At 46.8% G+C, this 23,763-nt stretch overlaps 1 pseudogene across 1 annotated transcript in view; it reads left to right on the top strand.

Moving 5' to 3' along the window:
- Positions 1 to 4,269: 4,269 nt before the first annotated feature.
- Positions 4,270 to 23,763, top strand: part of LOC307094776 (T-complex protein 1 subunit beta-like) — an 88,044-nt pseudogene continuing 68,550 nt past the window's right edge. Inside the window, exon 1 of the transcript in view lies at positions 4,270 to 4,487. The product of the transcript in view is annotated as a T-complex protein 1 subunit beta-like (transcript). The remainder of the gene's footprint in view (positions 4,488 to 23,763) is intronic.

Genomic DNA, 23,763 nt, shown 5'->3' with positions numbered 1-23,763 from the left:
ACCAGAAGCATGACCTATAGAGACACAGAGCTCCCAGGTCCTATTCCTTCAGGGGAGTTTGGTGCTGGACGTGTATCAGCTGCACTGCCTCCTTTGTGGTGTTTATTCTATAGCCTCTGTCATAGATCCAGTTCCATACATTGGCATATAGAAGAATCCCCAACATGAACCAGTGTGTTTAGGGGAAGATGTAGGTAATGATTTAGGAATAACTAAGTTTAGGTCAGGAAAATGTTGTTATTGGAAGCATTGATATCTGCATGTGACCCTTGGGACCCCAGGCACCATGTCCTGGCTCAGCTTCAGGTCTCCGGTCTGTGACCTGTCCTGGGGTGTACACAGAAGGATGGACCTGTGAGAGGGGTGCTGGTGGATGAAGGGTGGCAGGTGTGGTTTTACAGTGTCTGCTCTGTCCTTGATGCTGGGGATGAGGTAGGGAGAATCAGCAGCATGGCTCTGGTCATGGAGCTCAGGGTCTGGGACAGATCTAGGCAGAATGTGGACAGTGGTAGGCAGAGAGTGATTTAAAAATATTTTCTATTGATTTCAGAGAGGGAGAGAGAGATAGAAACATCAATGATAAGAGAACATCATTGATTGATTACCTCCTGCAAGTCTTCCACTAGGGATTGAGCCCACAACTCTGGCATGCTCCCTGACTGGGAATCAAACTATGATCTCCTGGTTCACAAATCGATGCTCAACCACTGAGCCATGCCAGCCGTGCCAGAAGGTTATTTTAGGGCCGTTGTCTGGGGATACTGGAGGGACAGCAATGGGTGTGTGTGGACCAGGACTCTGTCCAGCTGGTTCTCATGATCCATGTGGATTCTCCATGTGAAAACTGAGACATATGTCAGAGAAGAGCCCAGATTGCTCTCAGGGACCCACGCAGAGGGCTGTCCAGCAGTCAGCAGAGGGTTTCATCTCTGGGCTTCTGTCTCTCTCTCTACTCCCCGTGGAATTCTGAGAGCTGAGTCAGGACCTCCCTTGGGCTAGTTATGTTCCAAGAGACTGAGGGGTGGAGAGAGTTAGGTACAAACCCTGGCCATCACCTTCATCCTGTGAGTGCCTGCGGAGCCAGAGGGTGAACTGCCCCAGGGAGAGGAGACTGCCTGGGTAGGTGTCAGGGGAGCTACTGGAGGCAGATCTGTGCCTGTTTGAGGGAGGTCTGCCCTGGGTAGATCAGTGCCTTTCTGAGGGAGGACTGCCCTGTGCAGATCTGTGCCTGTTTGAGGGAGGACTGCCCTGGGCAGATCTGTGCCTGTCTGAGGGAGGACTGCCCTGTGCAGATCTGTGCCTGTCTGAGAGAGGGCTGCCCTGGAGCAGATCTGTACCTGTATGAGGGAGGAGGGCCATGGGCAGATCTGTGCCTGTCTGAGGGGGCGGGGGTGGCCTGGGAAGATAAGTGCTTGCCTAGAGCAGAGAGAGTGAGCTCAGATACAGAGTGTGACTTCGCTGATGTTTCTCTTTGTGGAAACTGTGTCCCTCTCCCAGGGATGGAGAGGTTCCCTGGGTGGCTAGAGAAGGGAACCTACTGGGAGAATGTCCCCGAGACTGGAAAGAGCTCATCTAGGAAAAGAGAATGGTGTTTGCACCATCATTGTCCTTAGGGAGAATGTGAGGACTTAGAGCACAGATGACAAGGGGAGCGTGTCCAAGGGCCACTGAACAGCCAGGAGAGAAGGGGAAACCCGAAAACAAGGGGCAGATGGTCCTCAGACCCTCTTGGTTCCTATTCCCAGCTACATGCCCTGACTTGGGCCTGAGCGCCCCCTGCAGGTCCTGAGCGCTCTGTGGTGTCCAGAGCGCCCTCTGGTGCCCGCCCCCTCCTAGGGTTCCTGGGCATCTCCTGAAGCTCAGCCCCTCCCTCTCCCTGCAGGAAGATCTGTATCTCAAACAGATATGCAGGTCAGGCTGATGGCACATGTGCAGTATTTCTCTCACACATATTCATTCACATACTCAGTGTCTCTCATTCTCCATAAATTGTCTTTTAAAATACCAACAAGGAAAACACAGCTGTCCCAAACCCCAGGATGAGTGGTCTGTGTTCACTCCTGATCAGGGAATGGGAACAACTGGGATCCTGGGTCTGGGTTGTAATTCACGAGCATAGGGGGGCCTATTGGCATGTCCTCCTACTATATAGGGAGGTCTGGGGTTGGACACTGACATAAAGGATGTCGTTGCAGAGTATGGTGTGTCCAAGGGCACTCATGGCTGATGAGCATTAGCCCTGGTACCTGGGTCTCCGCTCCTCCCACTTGGACTCAACTGCTTCTTTGAATCATCTCCTGACCAGTGTGCATTCCCAATGAGGCCTCAGTATTGCCTGGCTAGATAAGATCGTGTAATAATCCAGCATGAAAATTAATGTAATAGAAAAATAGGAGAAAAGGTAAAGATTTACATATGATACCTTGGAAGTTTACCTGTATTAACATAGTGAGGTGATCAACCGTCACAACCAGAGAGAGATTAAAGTGCGAGAGTGTCATGTTCAAGAAACAGAAGTTAGGTTTTATCTTTTGCAATTCTTGGGGAGTTACCTTTCTAGTTCTATCAATTTTCTTGTGAAGTCTTCAGGGTTTTCTATATCTAAGATCATGTCATATCCATAGAGATAAAAAGATGATTTATTGGCTCCTTTCTGATTTACAGATTTTTAAAATATTTTTTCTTGCCACGTTACTCTGACAAGGACTTCCAGTTTTGTTAAACAGAAGTAGTCACGGGTGCCTTGGTCTTCGTCCTGATATGAGAAGAATTGTGTTGAAATGTTTTCTATGTAGGATAATGTTACCAGTTTTCTATTGAAATGCAGCATGTATTATGTTGAGGTACATCATTTCCATACCAAATTTATTGAAAGAGTGGCGGCCCCAGTCCTGCTACTTGTATGCAGCTGGTCCTCTGCAAGGACGCCCTAGGCCTCAGGCGGCCGCCTCGCGGGAGAACCTGAGGAACATAACCCTCCGCAGCTCACGCCTCTAGTGCCAGGCCCTCAGCTTGCACGTTGGAGGTGCTGTCACCCGGCCTGGTGTGCACTCAGCATCCTGGAGTGTCCGCCGTGGGACACAGCAGTGCCTGTTTAGCTCAGAAACATATTATCTGATATTTGTGGGAGACCCTCCATGACTGTTGCCCGTGGAGCTGCAGGGAGCGGTGAGCCAGGGGACAAACTCACATTGGACAGAGGGCAGTTCCCTACCCAGGAGCCGGGCCCCTTAAACACAGCCCCTGAGACGCCATGCCCATGAATTCTAGGATTGTGCTTGAGATCATATGAGTAAGTCTCAGTGGAGAATACAGCCTAGCCCACCGTGCTCACTCAGAGACACAAGGAAGTGGGCCCATCTGTGCTCAGGGTGACTTTTCATCCATTGGTTTTAGCTTCTGAAAGGTTATTTCCTCTATTTTTTTCACGAACCAAGCCTTGAGTGCAGTCTTACTACCAGGGTCGTCAATAATCTTGTTGGATGATAAAGTCATAAACTCTAACCTCTGGATGCAGGTCCTGGAACAGCCCCCAGGAGCAGCTCAAGGAGAACACGCTGGGCTTTTGGTGAGCACCTAGACATGGGGGCTGACCTGTTCCAGGGCTGTGGAGGGAGAGCACCTGACATCCAGAGCAGGTCAGGCCATTCTAATTAGGGGTCCCCAGTCCCTTGGTGTTTAAAGATGTGCACTTGTCCGACCTGGCCAGAGGGGAAGGTGTGCCTGGATGGAAACTGGTACACACTGTTGATCACAGAGAAGAAAATACACCAGGTGTGCCTATGAGTATGTGGATTTGTGTGGGTTACTCAGGTGTGCTCATTTCCAGGAAGGAAGTAGTTCGTCTATTGGAGAAAATGACCTGTGACACTGTGGAAATTAGCAACTGTGGAGGGAAGCCGATCACATTAGACCCATAGCGGTAGGCCCTGTGGGAAAAATCAGAAGTTGTCACATAAGATATTAGAGGTAAGCTCTTCTGCTGTGAGCAGCCAAGGCCCCACCCCCAGCACAGAGCTTGTGGTGTGACATCTGGCTTCTCTCCCATAGGATCCAGGCTGTGAGATGAGAGAGTGAAGCGTGTGTGGTCACATCTTTGGAACCGTGGTGTCTCCTGGGTCCTATTCCTTCAGGGGAGTTTGGTGCTGGACCTGTCAACATCTTCCAGGCTGGCACTGATGAAGTGAGAGCAGAGACAGCTCCTCTATCTTCTTTTATTGGTCCATCACTATGGGAGACTTGGTAAAGAGCACCTTGTTACCCAAATGCATGGACACAATTCTGGGAAGCAGTGCAAGGGATGCCTCTCTTATAGGGACCAATGATGGTGCAGCTATTCTAAAAACATCCGTGTTGATAATCCAGCAGCCAAAGTGTTAGTTGTTATGTCAAGAGTTCAGGAATGTGAAGTTGGTGATGGCACTACCTCTGTTCCTGTTTTAGCAGCAGAATTGCTAAGGGAAACATGCTCTTTAATTTCACAAAAATTCATCCTCAGAGCATCATTGCAAGTTGGAGAGAAACCACCAAGGCAGCAAGACAGGCTCTGTTGAATTCTGCAGTTGATCGTGGCTCTGATGAAGATACATTCCACCAATATTTAGTGAACATTGCAGGAACAACATAATCCTCAAAATTTCTTACTCATCACAAAGATCACTTTACTAAGTTAGCTGTAGATGCTGTTCCCAGATTAAAAGGCTTTGGTAATCTGGAGGCAATTCATGTCATGAATAAACAAGGAGGAAATCAGATGGATTCCTATTTAGATGAAGGCTTTCTGTTGGATAAAACAAAACAAAACAAAACAAAACAAAACAAAAAACTGGAATTAATAAACCAAAGCAAACTGGTTGAATACAGACAAAATAAAGATATGGTTCCCGTGTAAGCGTTGATTCTGGTTGAATACAGACAAAATAAAGATATTTTTTCCCGTGTAAGCTTTGATTCTACAGCAAACATTGCTAAAATAGAAGAAGCATAAAAGGAAATAATGAAGTAGAAAGTTGAATGTATTATAAGCATGGGATAAATTGTTTAAGAGACACATGAAAACATGCGCAAAGTCACTTATTATCCGAGAGATGCAAATCAAAACAACAATGAGGTACCATCTCACACCTGTCAGAATGGCTATCATCAACAAATCAACAAACGACAAGTGTTGGCGAGGATGCGGAGAAAAAGGAACCCTCGTGCACTGCTGGTGGGAATTCAGACTGGTGCAGCCACTGTGGAGAACAGTATGGAGTTTCCTCAAAAAACTGAAAATGGAACTCCCATTTGACCCAGTAATCCCACTCCTGGGAATATATCCGAAGAAACTAGAAACACCAATCAGAAAGGATATATGCACCCCTATGTTCATAGCAGCATAATTTACAATAGCTAAGATTTGGAAACAGCCTAGGTGCCCGTCAGCAGATGACTGGGTCAGAAAACTATGGTACATCTACACAATGGAATACTATGCTGCCGTAAAAAGAAGGAATTCTCATCATTTGCAGCAACCTGGATGGAATTGGAGAATGTTATACTAAGTGAAATAAGCCAGTCAATGAAAGAAAAATACCACATGATCTCACTCATTTATGGATAATAAAGAACATTATAAACTGATGAACAAAAAGATAGATACAGAGACAGTAAAGCAACAAATAGACTTTCAAATTACAGGGGGAAAGTTAGGGAGAGGTGGGGGAGATAAGAAATCAAACGAAGGACTTGTATGCATGCATATAAGCATAAACAATGGACGCAAAACTCTGGGGGGTGAGGGCATGTATGGGTGTGGGGTGGGGGGGTAATGGTAAGATATGTACACATATAATAACTCAATAAAAAAAACGAAAAAAAAAACAGGCAATCTACACTAATAAAAGAGAAATGCAAATCGACCATAACTCCCAGCCAATCAGGAGTGAGTATGCAGATTAACCCAACAAAGATGCCAGGTTAATTTGCATATTCACGTGTGGATCCACCAGGCAGGGCAGGACGCCTGCAATGAGGGGGAGGGGACAGGGTGCGGATGGAGCTCCTGCATGAGGCGAAGTCTTGCACGCTCCCCAGAGATGGCAGGGATTGAAGACTTGCAAAGGCTCCCAGGCAGCCCGAGCAAAGCCAGGGGAAGGAAGGTCTATTGTTGCATGAGTCTTTGTGCAATGGGCCTCTAGTTAATTTATAATTATCATGAGCAGCTTTTTGGGGTTTCTGGGGTTATGGCTATTGAACATGTCGAATGCCTGGCTCTTGCACTGGTGGTGAAATTGCATCTACCTTTGACCACCCAGAATTAGTGAAGCTTGGAAATTGCAAGTTCACTGAGGAAGTCATGATTGTAGAAAACACGCTCATTCACGTTTCTAGGGGAGCCCTTGGTGAGGCTTGCACTATTGTTCTTCGTGGTGCCACTCAGCACATTTTAGATGAAGCAGAAATATCTTTGCATGATGCCCTTTGAGTTCGTGCATACACTGTGAAAGATTCTAGAACAGTTTATGGAGGAGGCTGTTCTGAGCTGCTGATGACTCATGTTGTGTCACAGCTGCCACTAAACACCAGGTAAAGAAGCTGTCGCAATGGATTCTTAGGCTCAAGCACTGAGGATGTTGCCTGCTGTTACAGTTGAGGACGCAGGCTTTGACAGTGCAGATCTGGTGGCACAGCTCTAAGCTGCCCATTGTGAAGGCAATACAACTGCTGGACTGGATGTGAAGGAAGGCACTATTGGTGACGGCAATGCTGGGCATCACAGACAGTGTCCAAGTGAAGTGGCACGGTCATCTTCATGCAGCTGAAGCAGCAGAGGTGATTCTGCGTGTGGATGACATCATCAAAGCAGCACCAAGGAAAGGTGTCCTGGTCACCACACTTGTTAGGCATTCTTGAATGCTGTTATGTTCTGGACCAGTTCATAGCAATGTTGTTTGAAGGACTTCAACTTCCTATAGAAGACTGTTCCATCAAATATTACCTGTGGTTCTTATATCCTTAAGTTTAGACATTTAGCTGACCTTTTACTTTAACATGGGTCTAATTTATTTCCTGTTCATTGTCCATAAAATTCAGTTGTTTTAAAAGTCCATTTCTCATAATGTACATCAAAATAAAAATTTGAACACTTTTAAAAAATAGAGGTTAAAATATAAATGAGATGATTTTGAAAGTCACCAGTAATGAACACACCAAGGTGAACCAACCCTCAGAACCAGAGAAAGAAATAAAAGTGCTGGAGGTTCATGTTCAGGAAACAGGAAGTTCCACCTGACACTATTTCCCCTACAAAGTGATCAGAGGATAAACTAAGATCAGAGTGTGAGCCAGTGGACCACGTGTTGGGGAGAGAGGAGCATCTGTATGGGTCCCTGGAAACCAGAAGCATGAGCTATAGAGACACTGACAGAGCTCCTGCGTCCTATTCCTTCAGGGGAGTTTGGTGCTGGACATGTAGCAGCTGCACGGCCTCCTTTGTGGTGTTTATTCTCTAGTCTCTGTTGTAGATCGTTTCATACATTGGGATATAGAAGAATCTCCATCATGACCCAGTGTGTTTAGGGGAAGATATGGGTAATGATTTAGGAATAATTGAGTTTAGGTCAGGAAAATGTTATCGGAAACCTTGATGTCTGCATGTGACCCTTGGGACCATTGTCACCATATCCTGGCTCAGCTTTAGGTCTCCTGTCTGTGACCCGTCTTGAGGTATCCACAGAGGGATGGACCTGAGAGAGGGGTGCTGATGGATAAAGAGGGGAAGTTGGGTTTTTACAGGGTCTGATCAGCCCTTTACCCTTAAGAGGAACCAGGAAGAGTCAGCAGGGCTCTGGCCATGGAGCTCAGGGTCTGGGACAGATCTAGGGAGGATGTGGACAGTAGAAGGCAGAAGGTGATCTTGGGGCAGTTGTCCTGGGATAATGGAGGGACAGCGAGGGTTGTGTCTGGACCAGGACTCTGTCCAGCTGGTTCTCATGATCCATATGGAAGCTGAGACACACGTCATAACAGAGCCCAGATGGCTCTCAGGGATCCACTGAGAGGGCTTCCCAGCAGGCAGCAGAGAGTTTCATCTCTCGGCTCCTCTCCCTCTCTGCTCCATGTGGAATTCTGAGAGCTGAGTCAGGTCCTCTGTTGGGCTGGTCTGGTCCAGAAGATTGAGGGGTGTAGAGAGTGAGGGGCAAACTCTGGCCATCACCCTCATCCTGAGTGTCTGCTGATCCAGAGGGTGCACTGCCCCAAGGAGATGAGACTTCCTGAGCAGCTGTTGGGGGATCTCCTGGGGACAGATCTGTGTCGGTCTGAGGGAGGGCTCTTCTGGGGGCAGATCTGTGCCTGTCTGAGGGAGGGGGACCCTGGGGCAGATGAGGGCTTGTGTAGAGCAGAGAGAGTGAGCTCAGACACAGGGTGTGACTTTGCTGATGTTTCTCTTTGTGGAAAGTGCTTCCCTCTCCCAGGGATGGAGAGGTGCCCTGGGTGCTCAGTGTGCCTGAGAGAAGGCAACCTATTGAGAGAATGGTCCCTGAGACAGAAAAGAGCTCATCTAGGAAAAAAGAATGGTGTTCACACCATCGTTGTCTTCAGGAAGAATGTGAGCACTTAGAGCACAGATGATAAGGGGAGCATTTGCCTGGGCCACTGCACAGCGAGGAGAGAAGGGAAACTCTGAAAAAAAGGGCACAGGATCCTCAGCCCCTCATGGCTCCTGTTCTTAGCTAAGTTCCTTGAGTTGGGGGCCTGAGCACTACCTGCTGGTCCTGAGCTTGTGATGTCCAGAGCACCCTCTGGTGCTCGCCCCCTCCTGGTGGACCTGGGCATCTCCTGAAGCTCAGCCCCTCCCTCTCCCTGCAGGGAGGCCTGTGGCCTAAACTCAATTATTCCTAAATCATTACCCACATCTTCCCCTAAACACACTGGGTCATGATGGAGATTCTTCAAACAAACCTGCTGGTCAGGCAGAGGGCACATATCCAGTGTGTCTCTCACACATATTCATTCACATACTCAGTGTTGTGGAGCAAAGGGGAGTGAAGGACCACTAGAACCCAGACCAAATTAAAATTAAGGGAGCCTTTATTAGCCGGCCAGCTGACCAGGCGACTGCTCTGCCATTCTCCACACAGGGAGACCAGAGAGCCGCAGTGACCCTTTGTGTAGGACCACTTTTAAGCCCATTAACCACGTCCTGTTTTTGCAGAACAAGTAAGCCAAGACAAAAAAGTTTTTCCCAAGCAGCGTCAGAGTCATGCCATTGATGACCATGTTGTTCCTGTTCTTCAGAAAGCTGACAGTGTTCTATGAAAGAAGGCCTACATGCTGGGAAGGGGCCATGAGACCCTATCTCAAGGCCTGGCCTGGTGTCAGCACTGACAATTCTATCTGGGGCATAGTCCACGGCCTCTCTGGAAGCATGCTCAAAAATTCCCACTCTCTAACACTCAGTGTCTCTCATTCTCCATAAATTGTCTTTTAAAATACTAGCAAAGAAACCTGGCCTATCCAAACCCCAGGATGTGTGGTCTGTGTTCACTCCTGATCAGGGAATGGGAACACCTGGGATCTCGGGTCTGGGGTATAATTCATGAGCAGAGGGGGGTCTATTGGCATGTCCTCCTACTATATAGGGAGCTCTGGGGTTGGACACTGACATAAAGGATGTCGTTGCAGAGTGTGGTGTGTCCAAGGGCACTCATGGCTGATGATCATTAGCCCTGGTACCTGGGTCTCTGCTCCTCCCAATTGGAACCAACTGCTTCCCTAAATCATCTCCTGACCTGTGGGCACTCCCAGTGAGGGCTTAGTACTGCCTGGCTGAATAATATTGTGTAATAATCCAGCATGAAAATTAATGTAATAGAACAATAGGGGAAAGGGTAGAGATTTAAACATGATACCTTGGAAGTTTACCTGTATTAACATAGTGAGGTGATCAACCGTCACAACCAGAGAGAGATTAAAGTGCAGGAGTGTCATGTTCAGGAAACAGAAGTTCCACCCAATACCTTATTTCCTCATAAAGTGATCACAGGATGAACTAAGAACAGACCTTGAACCTAGAGCCAGTGGACCAAGTGTTGGGGGAGATTGGAGCCTGTGTGTGGATCATTGGGAAACAGAAGCATGAACCATACAGAGAAACAGTAAAGCCAGTTTCAAACATTGGGGATATAGATGAAACTCAATGAAAACTAAGATTTTTTTATGACAATGTGGATAAAATGTAGGAATAACTAAGTTTAGGTTATGAAAATCTTGTTATTGGAAACCTGACATATGCATGTGATGCTTGGGACCACTGTCACCATGTCCCCACATGATGGGGGGGGGGTCAACTTGAACCTGCACCTGACTCAGGGAGGGGGAGCTCCATTAGAACATGATGGGGGATTAACCAAGACTGAGAACACACAGGTCCAGGGTTCTTGTTCATTAGGTTGCCATCTCCTTATTGTTTAGCCAGTTCACGTTTTCTTTCCTCACTTTCCTATGAAACAGCCCCACATATTCCCTAGAGCCATGAAGACAGTTTGTTGAGAGTATGCAGGGGCACAAGCTGTTTGTGTGTTGGTTTTGTACCTTATATGTTTCCAGAGTTACCTTTCTAGTTCTATCAATTTTCTTGTGAAGTCTTCAGGGTTTTCTATATCTAAGATCAGGTCATATCCATAGATATAAAGAGAGACAAATTATCAGATCCTTTCTGATTTACAGATTTTTTTTTTTTACTTTTTTCTTGCCACATTACTCTGACAAGAATTCCAGGTTTGTTAAATAGAAGTAGTAACTGGGATGCCTTGGTCTTGGTCCTGATGTTAGAAGAATTGTGTTGAATTTTTTTCTATGTAGCATAATGTTACCAGTTTTCTATTGAAATGCAGCATGTATTATATTGAGGCACACCACTTCTATACCAAATTTATTGAGAATTTTTATCATAATGGTGTTATAATATTTTCAATGACCTTTTATATATCTTTTTATATGACAATAGGGTTTTTTCCTTTATTCTGTGTATGGGTGTATCCAGTTTGCTGATTTATAAAGGTTGAACCAACCTTACATTCTATGACAATATCCCACTTAAATGAGGCTTTCAAGATGTTGTTAAGTTTTATTTTATACTAGAGGTCCAGTGCATGACATTCCTGCACTGGGCGGGGGTGGGAAAATCCCTCAGCCCCGCCTGCACCCTCTTGCAGTTTGGGACCCCTTGGGGAATGCCCAACAGCTGGCTTAGGTCTGCTGCCTGCTTAGGCTCCCGCCACCACCAACCATGAGTCCGGCTTTTGGCTAAGCGGAGCTCCCCTGTGGGAATGAACTGACTACAAGGAGTCAGCTTCTGCATTGAGCGTCTGCCCCCTGGTGGTCAGTGTGTGTCATAGTGACCGGCCTTTCCGCTGTTTCGTCGATTTACATATTAGGATATTATTATGTAGGATTGTTGATTTTAGCATTTATGTTCATCAGGGATATGACCTGTTCATTGTTGATTTTAGCATTTATGTTCATCAGGGATATGACCTGTCATTTTTGTTTGTGTACTTATTTTGCTTTGGAAGCAGTTGGGTCCAATTGGGGTGAACAGTGAGGCTAATGCTCATCAACCATTCCTCAAACCTCAATATATGAGTTTGAAGGTTTACCCTCTTTTGCAATTCTTGGAAGTGTTTGAGAAGAACTGATTGAGAAGATACCGTTTTTTTCTTTGAAATTTGGATAGAATTCACCCTTGAATCCATGTGTCATGGGCTTTCCTTTGCTGAGAGGCTTTGGTTATTACTTCAATTATTTTTAAAAATTTATACCTATCTGCAATGTCAGGGGCAAATTTCTAATTGAAACAACAAATAAGTGGACTGATAAATACAACTGTTGAACTTCACAGGGAGTAGGTAGCACTTGCACATATGTGGAGCTGAGCAGTGACATCCTAACCGGCATCCTAATTCTGCATCCCACAGGTAGATCTGAACAACATGAATTGACAGGGCAGCACCTCAAAGTCCCCACCCAGGAAAAGAACTGCCTCTATAAACAGCAGTCCTGGGCTGTTCTCTGTTGTCTCTGTGGTGGGCAGGACCAGCTCCTTCCTGAGAATCAGCAGTCAAACACATATCTGCTTTCAAGTTTGAAGAAGGAAGGGATGTTTTTGAAGAAACATACGAAGTTATTCCACTGAATATTTCTGTGCATGGAGAGGAACCATGGAAAAAGCAAAAAGTCTTCTCAACACATTTAACAATTCCTCCTGTGAGAGGCTACACTCAGCCAGTAGGACACCTTATAGAACTAAGGAAGTGCATTTGGGTCAGCATGGACATTACAGTTGTTTGCAGACCACGTATTTATTTCATATGCCATCCAAGAGAATGAAATAAAACCATGTTATCTTGTATAGAATTGATAAAGTGTGTTGTCCTGAGAATGCACCCTTCTTCCCTCCAATACCAGGAACACAAGGAACAGGTCCTAGCAGCTGCTCCCTGAAATCCACTATGGGTTTGGTTGAAGACACAGCTGTGAATGACTCCCAGACCACAGCTGAGCTCAGCGGTGACACTAAAGCAGCAGGATCATTGCTGGGAGATTCGGGCATCATCAGAAGGAAAGTTCTGGCGGAAGACATCTCCCACAGACTTGCTGGGCCTTCCTGGAATACAGGGAGGTTCACCAAAGTTCCACATTTCCTGGACAGAGTTTGATGTGTGCTGACCATTTCCCCAGGATCACCAATCCCTCTGAATTTGTCTTCCTCCAAATGAAAAAATGCCTCCTGTGTTGCATGTGAGAAAGTCCCTACTAATTTAATAAAACTGTTATAATACAAAGCCATTAGGGGTAGTCACAGTACCATAGGTCTAGGGAGAATCTGGAAGAAACTGTTATGTGGAGAGGAAGCCCAGCACCCTCAGAGGAAACAGCCATAAACACCACCTGCAACTGCTCCTGGGGCTGCAACACATAATCTGTGGGTCCTGAGCGCCCCCTGGTGTCCTGAGTGTCTCCTGAAGCCCAGCCCTGCTGTCTCCTCAGGGAGGTTTGTGTCAGGGCTCACACTGACTTCCCCTCACTGTGTCTTGTACAGTAATACACGGCCGTGTCCTCAGATGTCAGCTTGGTCATTTTAAGAGAGACTGTGCTCGTAGGGTTGTCCCTGGAGATTGTGAATCTTCCTTGAACTGCTGGAGCATACCACTGATCCTTTCCAGTTGGTTTACTCACTGTTGCCACCCACTGCAGCCCCTTCCCAGGAGCCTGGCGGACCCAGTGCATTCCATAGTCAGTGAAGGTGAATCCAGAGGCTTTGCAGGAGAGGCTTAGAGACCCCCCGGGTGGCACCACGTCTCCCCCAGACTCCACCAGCTGAACTTGGCACAGGCCACCTGCAAACAGAGACACAGACTGAGAACTGCCCCGTGTCACCCAATCCTCATGAGCCTGATGCACAGGGACGCACCTTTGACAGTGAAGAGAAGCGCAGCCCAGATGAGCGCAGACCCCATGGTGTGGACACTGAGGGGCTCACACAGGAGGGCTCCTCTCCAGGGTCTGCAGGGACCCAGCCTGGCAGGCTTTCATGAGCAGGGGAAGCACCACATTTGCATGTCTTCCCCAGAGGACCTGTCTGAGCTGCCAGGGGGCTCCTCCCTCCCTGTGGTCACATGGGGAGGGCGGGTGGACCAGGGTGCCTGGGCCAGGACTCAGGGGCACGTGGCTGGTCTGCACATTCTAGTAGCTTGTCTGTGAATAGTGAGAGACACACTCCACCAGGATGGAAAGTGGGACTTTTATGGTTCTCCAGTGCAGGTTGCACATAAAACCTCTCAGGAGACATCCTGGGACAGGATTGTGGAGATAACAGTGCCCCCCTAGTGGTCGTTCTGAGCGTCAAAGTCTGAGGACAGGTGTCTGACCAGCTTCCTGAGACAAGACAGGCATGTCTGCCATGGGGAAGCCTTCCCTGGCATTTCTGAAAGAGTGGCAGCCCCAGTCCTGCTACTTGTACACAGGTGGTTCTCTGCAAGGATGCCCTGAGCCTCAGGCGGCCGCCTCGGGTAGAACCGAAGGATCATAACTGTCCGCAGCCCAGGCCTCTAGTGCCAGGCCCTCAGCTTGTACGTGGAGGTGCTGTCACCTGGCCTGGTGTGCATTCATCATCCTGGAGTGTCCACCATGCGACACAGCAGTGCCTGTTTAGCTCAGGGAACATGTTTTCTGATATTTGTGGGGGACCCTCCGTGACTGTTGGCAGTGGAGCTGCAGGGAGCGGTGAGCAAAAAAGACAGACGCCCCATGGACAGAGGGCAGTTTCCTAACCAGGAGCCAGGCCCCTTTAATACAGCTCCTGAGACCCTGTGTCTGTGAGTTCTAGGATTGTGCCCAAGATAATATGAATAAGTCTCAGTGGAGATGATAGCACAGCCCACCATGCTCACTCTGGGCGAGGGGAGTGGTGGTGATATTCATCCATTGTTTTTAGCATCTGAAAGGTCATTTCCTCCATTTTTTTTCGTGAATAAAACCTAGAGTGCAAAGTCTTACCACCTGGATGGTCAATAATCTTGTTGGATGATTATGTCATAAACTCTAATCCCTGGAGGAAGGTCCTTCAAGAGCCCCCTAAGAGCAGCTCAAGGAGATCACGCTGGCCCTTTGATGAGAACCTGGGCATGGGGACTGGCCTGTCCCAGGACCGTGGAGGGAAGAACACCTGGCATCCAGAGCAGGTGATGCCGTTCTAATTAGGGGTCCCCAATCTCTTGGTGTTTACAGATGTGCCCGGGTCCGACCTGGAGAGTGGGGGATGGTATGCCTGGGTGGAGACTGGTATAGACTGTTGAGCACAGAGAAGAAAATGCACCAGATGTGCCTATATGTATGGGGGTTTGCATGCGTTACTCAGGTGTGCTCATTCCCAGGAAGGAAGGAGTTAGACTACTGGGGAAATGAGCTGTGACACTGTGTAAAATAGCAACTGTCTTGGTCCTGATGTAAGAAGAAAAGCTTTGAAATTTTCTCTTTGTGGCAGGATATCACTAGTTGGCTTTTCAAATGTGTCCTTTAGTACATTGAGGTCTATCACTTCTACACCTAATCTGCTAATTTTAATTCTGAAGTGATTTTCAATTTTAAAGTCTTTATATCTATTTATATGATGATATAGTTTATCCTTCATTCTGTGGATGGGTGTATCAGAGTAACTTGTTTGCATACGTTGAACCATCCTTGCAGCTAGGACAGTATACCACTTGATCAAGGTAAATGATCCTTTCAGTGTGCTGTTAAGTTTCCCAGTATATTGTCAAGGAGTTTTATATATATGTTCATCTTGGATATTGACTGTCATTTTTGTATGTTTTTACTTGGCTTTGATATGAGTGTAATGGTCAGTAAATTTGTTTGGAAATGCTGCCTCTTTCTTTAATTCTTGGAATAGTTCAAGAAGAGTTGATTTAAAAGTTATTACTTCTTTGTAATTCTGGTGGAATTTACTCTTGAGTCCATTTGGTCATTGGATTTTATTTGGTGGAAGGTTTTCACTATTAACACAATTATATTTTAAAATTTGTAGCAATTTAGCAAAGTTGAGGTTAAATTTCTAATTTGAGCTTCTACTAAGTGGACTGAGAAATACAACTGTTGATATTCACAGGGTGTGGTCATTGTTGAAGTAATAGTTGCTTGCAGACCATATATTTATTCTATATGGCATCCAAGAGAATGAAATATAACTACATTTTCTTATACAGAATTCATAAAGTAGAGTGTGTAATGACATGAATGCTTTTGTATTACTGCTCATGTGTGAATGCATGTCTTTTCCAGAAATAAGTGTGTGACTGTGCATGTGTGTGACTGTGTGAGTGTGACTGTGTGTGTGACTGTATTTCTGTCTGTGTCTGACTGTTTGTGACTGTGTGTGTGACTATGTGTCTATGTGACTCTGTGTTTCCTGGACAAGTATTAAGTGAATGGTATGGACATAGGGAGTTCCATGGACTGTTCTTCGATTTCTAACATGCTCCCAATGCACATCTCACCCACAGTGAAGCTAGAAAACCTTGGATCCAGGAGGAAAGCTGGAGGGAGGAGTTCGATGATGCACATTCCATATTTCAGGGTCACCTGTTCCCACTGTGGGGTTAGTACTGCTTCCTGCAGAACATCAGGAACCCCTTATATGGACAGATGTGGGTCTCCCTGTATTTCGTGCATTGAGCTGACAGCTCTTCCAGAGATCAACATGGACCCAGAGAGGATGGATGAAGTCCCACAGCCCAGAGTGTGCTCAGGCCTTTCAGCAGGCATAGGGCCCTGTGAACCAGGAGGGGGAGGGCACATGGAGAGTCAGGTTGTGTCTCCTGAGGGATGGATGCTGAGCTGTGCACACAGCCCAATCCTAGCAACAGACCTGCGGAGTTTTCATTCATCAGAGAAATATTGAAAAGACAGTGAAACAAAGTCACTATTAGAATTTCTGAAGGAGACTTGGTGGAGTAGAGTCCCCAGTCACTGCCAAGATGTCACCTACAAACAGATAATGTCTCTTCTTCCTTGTTGTCTACAGTGAGAATATGCAGAGGAAGATCCATCCCTGGAGGCAGCTGAGAACTTGAGAGGAAAGCCCTGCACCCAACAGAAGTCCCTTTCCTCCCCACCTCCTTCTGGCCCTATTCCTGGGGCTGCTCTCTGTGCTGTGGGTCATGAGAGCTCCCTGGTGTTCAGAGCTCCCCCAGAAGCCCATCCCTGCTGTCTGCCTCAGGGAGGTTGTATCTGGGCTCACACTGACTTCCCCCAACTGTATGTCTAGCACAGTAATACACAGCCATGTCCTTGGCTCTCAGGATGTTCAGAGTTAAGTAAACTTGCCTGTTGGATGTCTGTCTGGTGATGCTGAGTTAGGATTTCAGTGTTGGGTTATAGTCTGTATCTCCACCACCCCACATAATCCTGACCCACTCCCAAGTCCAGGGGATTACTACTTGGACAGCTTTGGGGTCGTTAATCACATAGTCAGACCATGAATAATCCGAGCCACAAAAATTATTAGGGTCCTGTTTATGCAATCTCTCAACACTTGGAAGGAAGAGTGCATACACCTCACTGAAGGAGCTTTGGTGTTGGTGTGTCTGTATGAGGAGCCATCATTTCAATTGACCAGGACCCCTGTCTCAGTCCATCGTCATCACCATCATCATCTTCATCACCAGCATCAACACCATCATCATTTCCTTACTTACACTCGTTCTCATATTCTGTAAACATGGTTGTTGTCCACACACAATGATAATTTATCAAATATTAAAAGCAAGTGTCTCCTCTTTAATATCACTGGGAAACTGAAACCACAAGAGCCTCACCTAAAAGCTCATACAAAGCCTTCTAAATAACTGGTGGTCTTGGATAGGGGAGAGATCCCACCCAAGACAAAGGACTAAGCATCCTGTTCAATTCTGTGGTCATTATTAGGGGGAAGCATAGGACTTGGATGGAAAGTCTGTAAGGAGGAAACTCCAAATGGTCAGAACCTTCTGGGGGAGTTGGCTGAAGGCAACTACCCCTGCCTTGACTTTTCCAAACAACTCTGTGTACGTGTAGCCCCCAGGTGTTTACTGGAATCTTTATGCTTAGTCTTCAGACGTCCTTGCTTAAAGGACACTGCAGATTCATGTTTCTTCTCAAGGACGCTTGCCCTGCAGATTGTATCTAAAAGTTAACTTTAGTTCAAGATGTTGCTACAATAAAAGCCTAAGGAAACAGGCAAAGGGTGCTGTTTGGTTACTCTAGCCAGGCAGTCCCTTAGCCCTCTCTTTCACAGAAACGTGTGTCAGAGCAATGATTTATCCATCACTCAAGGTCTGCTGGTAAGCCCCAACAATCATCACCATGACCAGCGCCACCACCACAATTATTATCATCATCATCATTTGCCTATTTATAATTATTTTCTCATTTTCAGTAGACTTTGATTTTGTACACACATAATAACATTTTATCTCAACATTTGCTCAATTTATATAATTGTTCAGTAAAATATGTAGCCATAATTTATTTTCTTGTGCGTTTGATTTCTGAAAACTGATGGCTTATTCCTGCCTCTTCTCACTTGGCCTCGCATGGAAAGCTGAAAATAAAGGATGGGACTCCTCTCTGTATGTTACTAAGAGGTTGAAACCACACAAGCCCTTGTAAGCAGAATTCCTCCTTCACCCCCAACATCTCAACTAAATAAAATCCCTGAGTCAGTCTCCTTTCCTGGCTCCATCAAAGCAGGTCTGACTTCCTGATGGGCCTTTCCTGCACTTCCCAGATATTTCAACTAGGAGCATAGTAAACATTCTATGCTCCTTGTTGTGTGTGTTTGTTGTCACCCTGGACATCTGTACAAAGCTGCTGTGGGTCTCTCTGCATCTGCCTGGCGTCACCTGCATGAGGTGCTATGAGCATCATGACAAGTAAATGACCGTCACCACCTGGGGTCCTTCTTCTCTAGCTTTGGAGTCACGCTCCTCTGTTGCCCACTGTCCAGAACACATGTGTCCCACTGGCTGGCAGGGACCCTGAGCTGTGTGGGGTTGAGCTGCACTGTTGAGTCAGCACAGCCTCTGGTTCTATTTAGCTGCCTTGGCCAGAATTTTGGATCATTAATTGGTACTTGGCACAAGAGTGTCTGAAAAAAACTCTCTGCCTTCTGTCCACGTAAGAAAGTTGCCTCTGTTTACAACAGACTTTCTAACTCAGAGACGTCAGAGGTAAGTGCAGAGTCAGGAATCCAAGAAGGTTTCCTGAGGGAAACTGTGACAGGAGGAGGAAACCACACAGGAAACCAGCCCAAACCTCCAACTGCACCTGCAGCTGGGATGGTCCTTGTGTTCAGGGACCCTGAGCGCCCCCTGGTGGTCACAGTCTCTGCTGCAGCGAGGTTTGTATCTGGACTCACACTGACTACCCCTCACTTTGTCTCTCTTGCACAGTAATACATGGCTGTGTCCTCAGACTTGAGGCCTTGATCTGCAGATAGGCTGTGCTGATAGAGGTATCCATGGAGAAGACAAATCTTTCTGAGAAGCCCTGGGCATACGTGGGTGTCCCAGAATTTGTGTTGATACAGCAGATATATTTCATGCGGTCCCCTGAGGCCTGTCTCACCCAGCTTATAGTGAAGCTGGTTAAGGTGTATCCAGAAGCCTTGCAGGAGACCTTCACGGAGGCCCCAGACTTCCTCACTAGAGCCCCAGACTGCAACAGCTGCACCTGGGAGTGGACACCTGTGGAGAGGAGACAGGAGTGGGTGGAAATCCTCCTTGACTCTCCCTGGTCCCCTCCTCCACCCAGGGACTAGGGAGCCTCTTACCTTTGGCCATGGCCACCAGGAGGAGAGTTCTTCAGCTCCAGTCCATGGTGAAGGCTGTGCTGTGAGCACTTCAGTAGGGGAGGGTGTGGCTGTGGGTGATACCCTCAGGGCACAGACTTATCCATATTTAACCTAGTCTACCTCCTCTCTTTTGCATATTCATGAGGCAGAGTATTTCATAGCTGAGGTCTTGACCCCACCTGAGAGAAGATGGATGACAAAGGGACCAGACTCAGTGAGAGTCTGACGATCCAAGTCCTAATTATTCTGGAGGATGTGTGTCCCCTGCCAGATCCCTAAGCTCCTTCTGAGGAACCAGCCCCCATAGGACATGCTTCTCATTGTGAGTCCACCTTTGGGTGACATGGGCCCACCTGGACCAGCTCTGGGCTTTGATACCTGAATGTCTTCTTCCTGGATCAGTGTGTCTCCAAAATCATGCCCCTAGTGAGGTAATAAATCCATCCCTTCCCCAGCCCCTTATAGCTCAAAGCCATAGAAACACCCCCTGTATGTGGTTCTCATGTCTCATTGAGTTTGGTAAATGCTCTGATAGAGCAGGATCTTCAGGTCACCTTAGCAGTCGTGACCAACTTTCAGTTTGGATTGTTGTATGAAGAGAGGAAGCTACAGGCCTCAGAGGAAATCCCTGCTCAGCTCCCTCTCACCTGCTCCTGGTACAGCAGCCTGTCCTCCTTGGCCCTGAGTGCCCCCTGCTGCCCAGCCCTGGCTCTCCAGGGGAGGGTCCTATCTGGGCTCATAGGGCATTGAACTCTCAGTGTCTCTAGTCCAATAGTGAAGACTGTGCCCTGACATCAGATTGCTCCTTCAGGGACACCGTGTGGTTTTAACGTCTTTGGATAGAGTGAACTAGCCTTACAGAGCCCCGATGGCTCTGCAAGGAGACCTCAAACCAGGGCTTTATTGCGGGCAGCCAGGAGCCCTGCCCTGGAGCTGCAGATGCAGGGACTCAGCCAACCCTCCCCTCATCCAGAAGCTCCTGGGGACCCTGGGGCCTCTTATGTTCTTCGGTTCCACATGTTGAAGGGCCCATCTGAGTATCCCAGCCTGTGGCCAAATCTCACTGCACTTCTTTTTAATAAATTACACAGTTATACACACACACACACACACACACACACACACACACACACACGCACACACACACACGCACACTATAATGCTTTGCTTTACTATGAAATCCACATTTGTCCTTCCTCCCAGTACATAGAACATGGGCAGGGACCACACATGGATTCTGAGCCTGAGTGTGACTTTCTCTGGAAGCCAATCAAATGCACCCATGATACAAACACAGACTTTGAAGAACAGGCACTGGTGTGTCTGTGTTCTTGCAGGCCTTGTACACCCAGATGCAGGTTAGAAGAGGTCAGGTTTGGTCCAGGGAGTGTCAGAGGTGGGGCTGGGTCACCCCTTTGACTGCAGGGGTGCATTGCTTGGAGTCCCCTGGAGACCTCCCTTAGGAAGCAAGGAACATACCTCAGCACTGGGAGGGGAGGAGGCAACAGCATTTTCAGCTGTCAAGTGAGGCTTCTCTCTCAGGTCACCTGGTGGGTGGGGCCACAATGGGCAGGTGAGTACCTGCTGCTGGTCCCAGAGACTCATTGTGGGACCTGCCCTCCCTGCGTCCACCTGAGACCCTGGAAGGAAAGGGATCTGGAGGCTGATTTTCTGGGAAGGGGCCTGTGGGCTCATGATGGGCTAAGACTACAGATGAAGGGAGGATCAAAGTGCAGAACAGGTATATCTTGTACTAAATCACTTAACTGATATTTACCTAATAATGAGATATCAGAAGAAAGGGCATTTGAACGTCCTGAAGAGACCTGATCATGTATTTCAATAATAAAGGCCAAGGTGAAACTGCAATTATTCCCTGAGTTCACACCTTACAACTCATGGAGCAATTCAGAATCCACACATTTGAGAACCACTCCAGTGCAGGACGTCTAACTCAGGATGCTCAGAACCCTCTAGAAACTGCAATTCTGGAAGCAGAAGCTGACCCCTGACCTTCTGTACAAGGGGAGGATCATACAGTGGAAACTTCACTCAGTGTGAGAATCAGACCCCACTCGCACTCCTGCTTTGTTCCTATTGACTTGCCCATCATCACTGGTTGCTGTGCACTCTGAATGCATGAGTCCCTCTTTTTCCCTTGTTACTGCAATTGTTAGGTGGACACAGGAGTCTCACCCCAGTTTTGGTGCTGACATCTTGAAGCTTTCAAGCCTTGTCTTCCCTCCTCCACTTCTACCCACATCTGGACACATGGGTGAGGCAGTGTGGTGGTCTCTCCTCTGCCCCTGGAGAGGGTCCATCCACTCCAGCCCCTGCCCAGCACAGGAACCCCACCAGTCCTACCTCCCTGACACAGATCACCCTGAGCCAGTTCCTCTTCCGGCAACCTGAGGACATTGCACCTGCTGGGGAGGCCTCCCTGCCTCCTGAGACAGAGGTTATGTCAGAGCTGCATGTCTTCTTATCCCTGGTGTGTGGTCATCATCAGACTCATCCTCTGAAGCTGCTGTAGGCAGGACCCTGCTGTCTTTGCACAGGGCCCACAGCCATTGTCTGTGTGCCTTCCTTTTCCATCAGTACTGACCAGCTCTATTCTTCTGAGCTGTCTTTGTCCTGATCATGAATCTGGAGAAGGTCCAGGAGCCAATGTCAGATGAAGATGTCAGGACCCAGCCTCCAACAGGATCCAGGCTGAGCCTCCCTGAGAGCCAGCTACTGGGCTGCCTGTGCTGATTTCTGGGTGCTGATTGCCCATTTGTTCCTGAGTGCCCCTTGCAGCCTACTGTAGCATAGTATTCCATTGTGTAGATGTACCATGGCTTGCTTATTTATTTATTTATTTATTTATTTATTTATTTATTTACATATGTGCCCCTATTCCCCCATTACCCCTCAACCCCACCATTCATGCCCTTACCCCCCTGTTGTCTGTGTCCATTGATTAGGCTTATATGCATGCATTTCGTCCTTTGGTTGATCTCTCCCCTTTACCCCCACCGTTCCCTACCTCCCCTGAGGTTTAGCAGTCTGATCAATGTTTCTCTGTCTCTGGATCTGTTTTTGTTAATCAGTTTTTGTTCATTATATTCCATAAATGAGTGAGATCATTTGATATTTATCTTTCTTTGTCTGACTTATTTCACTTAGCATAATGCTCTCCAGCCCCATTCATGTTGTTGAAAATGGTAAGAACTCCTTCTTTTTTACTGCAGCGTAGTATTCCATTGTGTAGATGTACCACAGTTTTTTATTCTACTCATCTGCTGATGGGCACTTAGGCTGTTTCCAAACCTTAGCTATAGTGAATTGTGCTGCTATGAACATAGGGGTTCATATATCATTTCTGATTTGTGTTTCTACTTTCTTGGTATATATTCCTAGAACTGGGATCACTGGGTCAAATGGGAGTTTCATTTTTAGTTTTTTGAGGAAACTCCATACTGTTCTCCACAGTGACTGCACCATTATGCATTCCCACCCGCAGTGCATGAGGGTTCCTTTTTCTCCGCATCCTCTCCAGCACTTGTCATTTATTGATTTATTGATGACAGCCATTCTGACAGGTATGAGATGGTACCGCATTGTAGTTTTGATTTGCATCTCTCAGATGATTAGTGACTTTGAGCATGTCTTCATATGTCTCCTGGCATTCCTTCTGTCTTCTTTCGAAAAGTATCTATTTAGGTCAATTGCTAAATTTTTTGATTGGGCTGTTTATCTTCCTTTTGTTAAGTTGTATGAGTTCCCTGTAAATGTTGGAGATTAAACCCTTATCGGAGATACCATTGGCAAATATGTTCTCCCATGCAGTGGGCTTTCTTGTTGTTTTGTTGATGGTTTTCTTTGCTGTTCAAAAGCTTTTTATTTTGATGTAGTCCTGTTTGTATATTTTCTCTTTAGTTTCCATTGCCCTAGCAGCAGTATCAGTGAAGAAATTGCTTCGGCATATGTCTGAGATTTCGCTGCCTGTGGATTCCTCTAGTATTTTTACGGTTTCCTGTCTTATGTTTAAGTCCTTTATCCATTTTGAGTTTATTTTTGTGTATGGTGTAAGTTGGTGGTCTAGTTTCATTTTTTTGCATGTATCTGTCCAATTTTCCCAGCACCATTTATTGAAGAGACTGTCTTGACTCCATTGTATGTTCATGCCTCCTTTGTCAAATATTAATTGGGCATAGTGGTTTGGGTTGATTTCTGGGTTATCTATTCTATTACATTGATCTATATGTCTGTTCTAGTGCCAGTACCAGGCAGTTTTGAGAAAAGTGGCTTTGTAATACAGCTTGATATCTGGTATTGAGATCCCACTGACTTTGTTCTTCTTTCTCAGGATTGCTGCAGCTATTCTGAGTCTTTTTTTTATTCCA

Source organism: Cnephaeus nilssonii (assembly GCF_951640355.1).
Source record: "Cnephaeus nilssonii genome assembly, chromosome: 23".
Classification (NCBI taxonomy): Eukaryota; Metazoa; Chordata; class Mammalia; order Chiroptera; family Vespertilionidae; genus Cnephaeus; species Cnephaeus nilssonii.
Note: the sequence above shows the minus strand (reverse complement) of the source record. Positions and strands in the feature narration are given on the sequence as shown.